Consider the following 9,007-nt stretch of genomic DNA (forward strand, 5'->3'; position numbering starts at 1 on the left):
CGACGTGACGCGACCTCTTCGCCTTCGAGCGACTTTTATTGAAAAGACGAAATCGATGGCCGTTACGACAACGTACATCTCTGACAATGGTGTTTCGTGAGACTCGGGGAGTGGACGGACAACATTTTTTCTACATTTTTTCTCTCGAAATTGCATTGGGAAGTACCGATGTGTGGCTCCACGAACTATATTTATAATTTTATTTATAACTGGCTTAATATTGGACAATTCGACTTGGATTGTTTTTTGGAAGTTGGAACAATTAGTTTACTACATGATGCGAATAAAAAAATTTTGAAGAAATTGCAGCTAAATACTTTGAAATCTCTGAATCTGTTTATGTTTGGGATTAGAGCTTGATTTATTATGTGTGCAAATAAGTTCCTTCCCCATTTTTCCTACGATCATAACTTCTGTCTGAATTCGAAATACTTTCCGATTTTGGTGCCATCTGAAAGAACGTTCTTATATTTTTTAGAAGAATCGTGATGAGCGCTCTAAGAGTTTCCAAGTCCTATGCAACAATTTCAATCAATATGGCGTGCGAGAAGCAGCATTTCCGTCACTGCTTACTCTTTGCATTCCAGCTCAGGAAATCAGCTGTTGAAACCACTGAAATGATTTATGCGGCACTGGGTGAGAACGCTGTATCTCACAGAACATGCAAAAAGTGGTACCAAAGATTTAAAGACGGAAATTTTTATTCGGAAGACGACGATCATTCAGGTGCACGAATTGCTCAACGAAAATCCGACCCAGGCGCAAGAAGAATTGGCAGAAAGGTTGGGAGTCACCAGACAACATTTTATTACATAAAATGTGAATTTAGAAAGAAAGGGGGAAAGAACTTATTTGCACACCTAATAGAATATGAAAACAATTAAAGAATACGTTTGTTACAATAACGCTTACTTTGCTCGGTGCTGTTCAAAATCGGAGATTCATACGCAACAGCCTAACCAAAATGTCACTGAACTCTCCACGGCGCGCCATCGCAGCTGCATGACACGGCTCACAGGAATTAGTCGGTCGCGTGGTACGAATAAAGAGATCGTTCTCCATTCCCTTTCTCTCCCCTTTCCCTCTTTCTCTTACCCTTCAGGAATATTGGTCAAACCTGCCCCGTTCGGGAGGGTGATCGCGCAACGGGGGTGGTTAAGGCATTGCTGCGCCTGGTTAAGGGGTGCAGATCGAACGAAGGGGGCAAGGTCTGCACACGGGCCCGCACCCCGCCTCGAATTACTCACCAGCCGCCGCCTCCCCTTTACCGTCCCGTTTTACCCGAAAATCCAAAAACTAGGGGATCCGCTCTCTCCTCTGCACGGAAAGAGAACCTAACCTCGCGTCGCGTGGGGTTGACCACCTCTCTCACCCTTCACGTTGCATCCCCTAGCGGCAGAGTATTTCTCTCCGCGTTCTAACCCTCGCGCACTTCAACCAAACCGGGTAAAGGCATAGTCTTTTGGAACGATCCTGATTGGTGGGCCCTGGACTAGGTCGTCGATAAAGACACCCCTACTCTCTTGTCACATGGACTCTTCTGTTAGGACATTCCGCGAGTAATTTAGTTTCATATTTTTTTTTTGGAAGATGCTAGAGCGAGGCTCAATTATAGTCATCTGCTTTCTGTTCGTTCTGTCTTTCCCGCATTTTGTACAATCTGTCAAATTAGATGTTGAATGCTACTGGCTAATGTGGGTGTGATCATATTTTCTGTAGAGACCAGCACAAACGTCGATTTTGTGGTATAATGGGAGGGATGTTTTGTATTAATCAAGATTAATGCGAATTAAGGTAGTATAAAACAGAGTAGGGCAATAATAAACTAATATTTAAAAATGACTAATAGTCTTTTTGAATGTTAGTCATAGCAAAATAGTCATTAGTCAAAACTTTTTGATTAATTAGTGATAACTTATATAATTAATCATATTAATGTATCGTTAATCGCACTAATTCACTAATAAGCAATAGCTAACGATTACTTAGAGCTGTGGCCATTTAGTTATCACTAACAAATCAAAAAGTTTTGACTAATGACTATTTTGCTATGACTAACATTCAAAACGACTATTCCTCATTTTTATTTTTATAAAATTGTTAGAAACATTGCTCGAGCATTCAATAAAAATGTGTTGTCTTCATAGAAACTTTCAATATATAATTATTAGGGATTTCTGAATTCATGACAAAAGTGGGTGGGTACCATTTAAAACACTGAAAGGATTAAACGAGTTTAAAGACACCAATGTACTATTTTCAACTTACTAAAGTTAGTAAAGAAACGAAGAACTTTTTATGTGACCTCTGTTTCTTGAAATTGATGCACAAAATTTCTATTTTGCATCAATGTGAATCACCTGTGCGTATTGCTCTGCATTATTACCAATTATAAATTGTTTTAATGTTATTCAAACAATTCGAACAAAACTGTAATATATGTTTGGATTCAGTTTCGCTTTGTAATATGAAAGTCGGATCTATGCAGAGCCAGAAATTCTGGATGCAGCATCGGACATCCTCAAAGACTCCAACGTACGATCGCAACCCTCCGTTGACTTGTTTATTTCGACCATCGGCTGTCCGAGAGGGGATGAAGAAGGAAAAGAATAAAAAGGGAAAAGCTAACCGATCGGAGCGTACGTCCGCGCATCTTCGGCATATCGTTGCCTCGAGAACGGCACAAAGGAATCGTTCCCGCGTTGTTACGTCCTATAAGCGGATCGAAGCAACCCCTAAATTTTTTCGTTCATCCCCCTGGCCGTTCCTCCATGGTTTTCTCAGCGTCCACTCCGCGACTTCCGATTAACCGACAGATCCTTTTGCGATGAAAGCATAAGGGTCAGAAGGGCGAAGGTACCGCGAGAAAGGTAGACTCGCAACAGTTGACCATCGGGACACCTGGCAGGGTTAACATCCTGATCCATCGATCTGGATATCGGATCTTGAAGACCGTTGGCTGAGCTGCTATGACTCATTCGCGGCTCTCGCGGCAATAGATGCGGAAGTGTTTTACAGAGAATTTAACAAAAGATTGCTCATCAGATTGATGCAGAGTCGTGTTCCAACAGCTTATTAGTACGTCTCCGGTAGTCAAAGTGTAAACATTCCTGATGATTGTTCGAGTTGGCGCCTGTAGGTCGATGCGTCATTGGACGATTAACGTCTTGTATAAACTGGGTCCTAATCGTTTGAAGACACTGTCGCCGTGCTGGAGTTCGCCAAACCGTGTTATCGTCGGTAAACTCACTGAAATTTAAATTTGAAATGCATTAGTCCCTGTTTAGAAAAAAGATTAGACGAATTCACCTTTACTCCTTATTCCGATTTCATTCAGAGCTAAACCGTTATGTCAATAGACAAAGTTTTCAATGAGTGTGAAGTCTTCATGTAATATGTTTAAAATTGTACAGCTGTCTAAAACGCCTTCTGAACGTTAACCCTTCGTCTGCACCCTTATTTTTAATTTCTGATTCTTAGATTATTCTGGGTTTCGGAGAAGTCTAAACAAATTCTGCAACACGTATTGAAGTCTCTACTTTTAATATATAATCGTTGAAACGTCGAATCTTTGAAGCATTAATGGGAAAAAATAAAAAAGATCTCTCTCCGAACATAAACGACCCATTTACGTGGGGTAAATCCGCGAGAACAGCTATTAAAACAAGCAACGTCCAAGCATAATCGAGTCGCTGGAATCAGAAAGACCGTCCCGCGTCCGGTCACTTTTCTGCTTCCTTAAATCTCCTCACGAGGGTAGCCGAATCACACGTCAAACGCAGAGACAGACGTTTTTGTTGCAAAAGGAGAGAGAGAGGAGAGGAGAGAAGAGAGCAAAATATATATATCGAGCCTCGGGTCGCCACCACCGCCGCCGATGGGGTGTAAGAGTACGCGGGCACCGAGATGAAAGGGGGTGAAGGACGGCAGAAAATGTAGGGTGGTTTTAGGTCCTCCATTCAATTTATCGACGGATTGACAGCTCTGTTAGGCCCTTGTTACGCAGCGGCACGTTACCCCGGGACGAAGACAGAAACCAGAGTAATAGAAAGAGCCCAGAGCACACGATTCTAATCGTGCTTCTTTCCGTCTTGCATACGTTTCCGGGGAAAAATAGTCCGTTTCGGTGGACGGGTCCGAAACGAGGGTAGAATCGATGATAGAACTCATGCCACTCAGGCCGTACTGACGAGCAAAGGAACGGCCGATCGGTGAAAAAATGTAATTGTCGATTGTTATCGCGCGGACCGTTGAATTAGGGGAATTTCTGTTTTTTCGATAGAAAATATCGGCTTTTTTACATTTTTTTCAGGAACGGATAGAAGTAGCTGAACAGTTTGAAATTTTCGGTAAGCTTTTGTTGTACTTTTGGCAGGTTCTGTAAATTTTTCAAGTCGGTTAATACCGGTGAAAAAGATAATTGTTGATCGTTGATCGTGTTGCGTGGACCGCTGAGTTACGAAGGGAATTTCTGTTTTTCCGTGGAGAACATCTTTCTCATTCTTTAACAAATGGATAGACGTAAGCGACTAATTTGAAACTATTGTCGAGTTGTGTACATTTTTTTCGGTTCAAAATTGTCAGGGTCTTGACAGTTTTCGTGAAATAAAAAGGTCGGCGCGCAAAGTTTCAAAGCGGTTCGAATCGACGGTGTATCTAACAGCTGATAAATCGTAGGATAGCCGAGGCACAAAAGGACAAACTTTCTACCGAAGTTTCGAAACGCGTCATTGATTCGAATAAATATTTACGAGCACGCTAATGGGCGGCCATCGATAACCGCGCGATGCACGTGAAGCCTCGATTAGAACCAGTCGCGTCGTTTAAAGTTCAGCGATTAGGTACAGCAAGCTTTCGTACCAGAATAGACTAAGATTAAGACTAAACACAACAATGAAATACCGAATTAAGATCATCTCCCTGGTAACTAAAATTTTCGAGCAAAAAAGGTGCAGGCGGCGCTCGTCCGTTGCGACCATAATCGTCATTGAGGAGGATGGCCGGTACAAAAACTTTGGTAACGAACTTTTCCGGGAGCAGATGGAATTCCCGAAGATCGGATCAAGGCCGCGGCACCAAGACGTCGAACACCGAGTTTCTATTACCATAAGAGACGTATTTAAATATGTGGAAACGCTCGGTGATTTTTATCGCTGGTAACGGTCACCGATCAGCAAGAAAGAGAGAGAGAGAGAGAGAGAGAGAGGAGAGGGAAAAAGCGTCCACTCGAAAAAAGAGAAAGAGAAATTTCTTCCAGCTAGCTTTGTGGCGGATCCCGTGACCAACTGCACTCGTCAACCGCAGATCAAGATATCGATTTAATCTGTGGCACTACGCGAAACGGTTACCGTTTACAATAGACAGATTTCAAGGTAGATTGGTTTGCATATATTGGACCGGTACGAGTATCCAGACTTCCGTTGGGACTTCCGATACCACTGAAAAAGATCCGCAAAAAAATACCGACTCGAGAGACGCAAACTAATCTTCGTCCTTTTGTGGAAACACGCCTACTTTCGTTCGAGCTCGTTGATTCGCGGAGATTTTATTGCGCCACTAACTGCAGCGATTCTGAGCGCAGTTCGACGTTTTATCGTCCCTCTTTCACCGTCTTTTACTCTACGTTAATTGTATCAACGTATTTCTTAATTCTCCTAGAACTATTGGGTTGTAACATAAGTTCGTAGAGGTTTTATTTTTGCTTTTGTTCTGAATCAACTTACCTACATTTCTTTTAATATTGTGTACACCATTCCGAAGTGCTTTTTCCGCTCTACAAGCGTCTTCCAATCGTTATCTGGAATAACGTAGTCTTGAGTAACATAACATAATCTAAAATGGAATTTCCGGGCGGCAAAAATCACCATTTTCTACATCTATTGTTTTTCGCTTTTCATCAAGGCCAGGACGCTACCGAGCAGCTAGAAATATCTGCGCCGTGTATGGAGAGGGCGTCATAGGAGAATCTACTGCACAGAAATGGTTTGCCAATTTAAAAAATGGCAATTTTTGTGTGCATGGAAGACACACCACGCTCCGGTCGACCTCCAAAGTGCGATGAGGACCGTCTTGAGACACTTTTGAAGGAGGACGGCCGTCAAACGTGCATGGAGCTGGCCAAGAAGATGGGCAGTAACTGCTATGACAATCTCTCGCCACCTTCAAACAATGGGATTTGCTCAAAAACTTGGAGCATGGGTGAATTCAAAATATTCAATAAAAAGGATTAATAAAAAAAACCCTACGAACTTATGTTACAACCCAATACTTGTTTACAAAAATTATATAATACCTCGAAGTCTCGAAGTGCGTTATATTTTTTCAGCCACTGTAGATTTTTTACCACCACAAAAGATTTTTTACCAAGCTTCGAACTGGTCCTAAATACGCGCCATTTTCTTCACAGCAAGAATTAAGAAAGTATTTCCGTTCCATGTGGCACGCCACTTTCTCACAGTGTGTTGGATTACCGAGATTAAGGAGGACCAGTTTGTTTACACCATTCGACGAAGAACGAGCGGGATATTTTTGGAAAACATCGGAAAACTTTAGAAATAGTCGCGCCCCTTTGTCTACGTAATATTAGAGTCTCGAAAGAGAGAGAAGTCCCGTTACTATTTGACAATTACCTCTGCGACACGCAAACCGAGGGAAGCGAAGTGTAAAAACCCCCAGAGCGTATTTCAAAAACACTTTATAGTCCACCGTATTTTACGTTTGAAAGCCGTGTATTGTAAAACAATATTTTCTGGCAGGGACAGTGTACATGTACAGTGAAATGAATTAATATTCGGACGCTCTAAAAACGACCATAACTGTTTAAATATTGTACTATTCGATTTGAAGCTTTTTGGGAAGTTAGAGCAATAAGTTTACTACAGGATGTGAAAAGAAATTTTTTCAAAAATTGCAATTAATCGAAATTATCGAAAAAAATACTAAAACTTTTTTATGCGGGCCTATGTTGAAAATTTAAAAAATACGTTTTATAGATCTGTATGAATTATATGCACTGTGAAAGTTTCATCGAAATCGGTTGATGCGGGGAAAAACGACAGGCATTGCAATTATTTATTGCAGTTAGAGGCCGAAAATCGTGAAAAAAATCTGCAATTTTTAACATCTTTAAACGTCTGTAGCATTGCAACGTCGACCGATTTTGACGAAATTTTTAGAATATGTTTAATTCACACAGATCTACAAAACGTATTTTTAAGATTTTCAATATAAAGCACATAAAAAACATATAAATAAAACACATAAAAAAGTTGTAAAATGCAACTTTTAGTATTTTTTCTACAATTCCGTTCAATTGCTATTTTTGAGAAGAATTTTTAATGTCCTGTAGTAAACTAATTACTCCCGCTTCCCAAAAGAGTTCAAATATTAATTCGAGTAACTGTATAATAATGTTGAAATATCTGTTTTTCGTTTTTGAAGATCTTTTTATGTTTGTTTAATGTTTCTACGACGATAGTTCCTCTTTAAGGTGTTCCAAGGCCACAACGAGGTGGGGGCGTATAACATTTTCAGTTTAACAAAGACCTTATAAAACGGCCCAGTGAAGTCGTAACGCGGGCCCAACAAAAACGATGAATTGTCTAGTACTCGAGTTTTTGTTGTGCGTGTGTCCGTAGTCAACTGAGTAATATTGGAAATACCGTTTCGCCGTTTAGTATTTCCGGCGCGGTGGGACTGTCTGGTCACCTCTGTAACGACTAAACCCTCAGTATTTTCGTACCTGATAATTTCCGTTGTAAAATTATAAAAGTTTGGGAACAGCCCCCTGTAATAATAATAAGTCGCGTTTCGGTTGACAAACCAAGTTTAGCTATCCTCACGCGGTGAAAAAGGTAAGTCAAGGGACTGATTTTACGGCCTCCTTTTGTGAGAATCTAGAGCAATTCTACTTTAAACGGCCAAATTCTATCCAACCATCTTCTTGCCTAAACATCGTATAAGACCGTAATAGAGTCAACGTCGGAGCTGGCGTCCGTGTAAAACGTTCCTGCCAGTTACAACAAAACCGAAGAGACATTCACACTAACGTAGAGGATGGACAACCCTTAGACCGTTTTACTGCTGTTTAGAAACAGTGGCCTCGAATAACTCAATCAAATTGTATTCCCCTCCACCTTTTTAACGACACCCGGTAACGATCAAACACTTTTGTCAAATCTTCTTTAGATTTATTGCAGGCAACTGCGACGCTCTGGCGGCTGGTTCTTCCGATAAAAATGTTAGAAAATAATGTATTCTGTCTCCATATACCATTTCTTAGAAATGGGGCAAAACTAGGGCTGTGCGGGTACCGAAATCTCCGGTCCAACCGTCACCCCGAAACTTTACAAGCATTGAGGTACCCGAGAGGCTTAAACATAAAACGTTAAAACTAGAACAGAAGATCGTAAAAATGAGTCATGCTCGATTTTTGTAAAATTGCGAGGACGTTGCAAACTTTCGAACTTATATAACATTTTTAGGGATTCCCTAAAAAGGATGGTCGCGTTTCGGCTGAATGAGATTCGCAGATGACAAATGGTCATCGTTTAACTTTGTACTACCGCGTGCATTCGACACTGCAGGTATCCGAAGGGCTGACCTGAAAGGGTTACAAGGCTCATCTGTGTGGCAGGCAACAATGGTCACAATGCTAGGTAGAGGCACCACGCTATGGAGCTCGACCGTCCAACGGTTAAGTATCGTAATAATTGCTGATAATCTGTCCATTGTAAGAAGATCTTCCGACGCGTAGACGGACCCTAAACACAACGAAAGAGAACCAACATACCAAAGTCTGTCCTTTTCTGAACGGTGATTACGTAATTGGCGAATGTTTCCGAAAAGGATTAACGATGTCTTGGAAAGAAAATTTCCAGCCGATTTGCACTCACTTCGCGTAACTGCGACAATGGGTGCGACCTGAACAAAGATAGGACCCCGTTTTATATGTATAGTGGTCCCGTAGTTTCCTCGAGGTTTATATAAAAGACACCCCTAAATTTGG

This window comes from Lasioglossum baleicum, chromosome 2, assembly GCF_051020765.1.
Source record: "Lasioglossum baleicum chromosome 2, iyLasBale1, whole genome shotgun sequence".
NCBI classification, from domain to species: Eukaryota; Metazoa; Arthropoda; class Insecta; order Hymenoptera; family Halictidae; genus Lasioglossum; species Lasioglossum baleicum.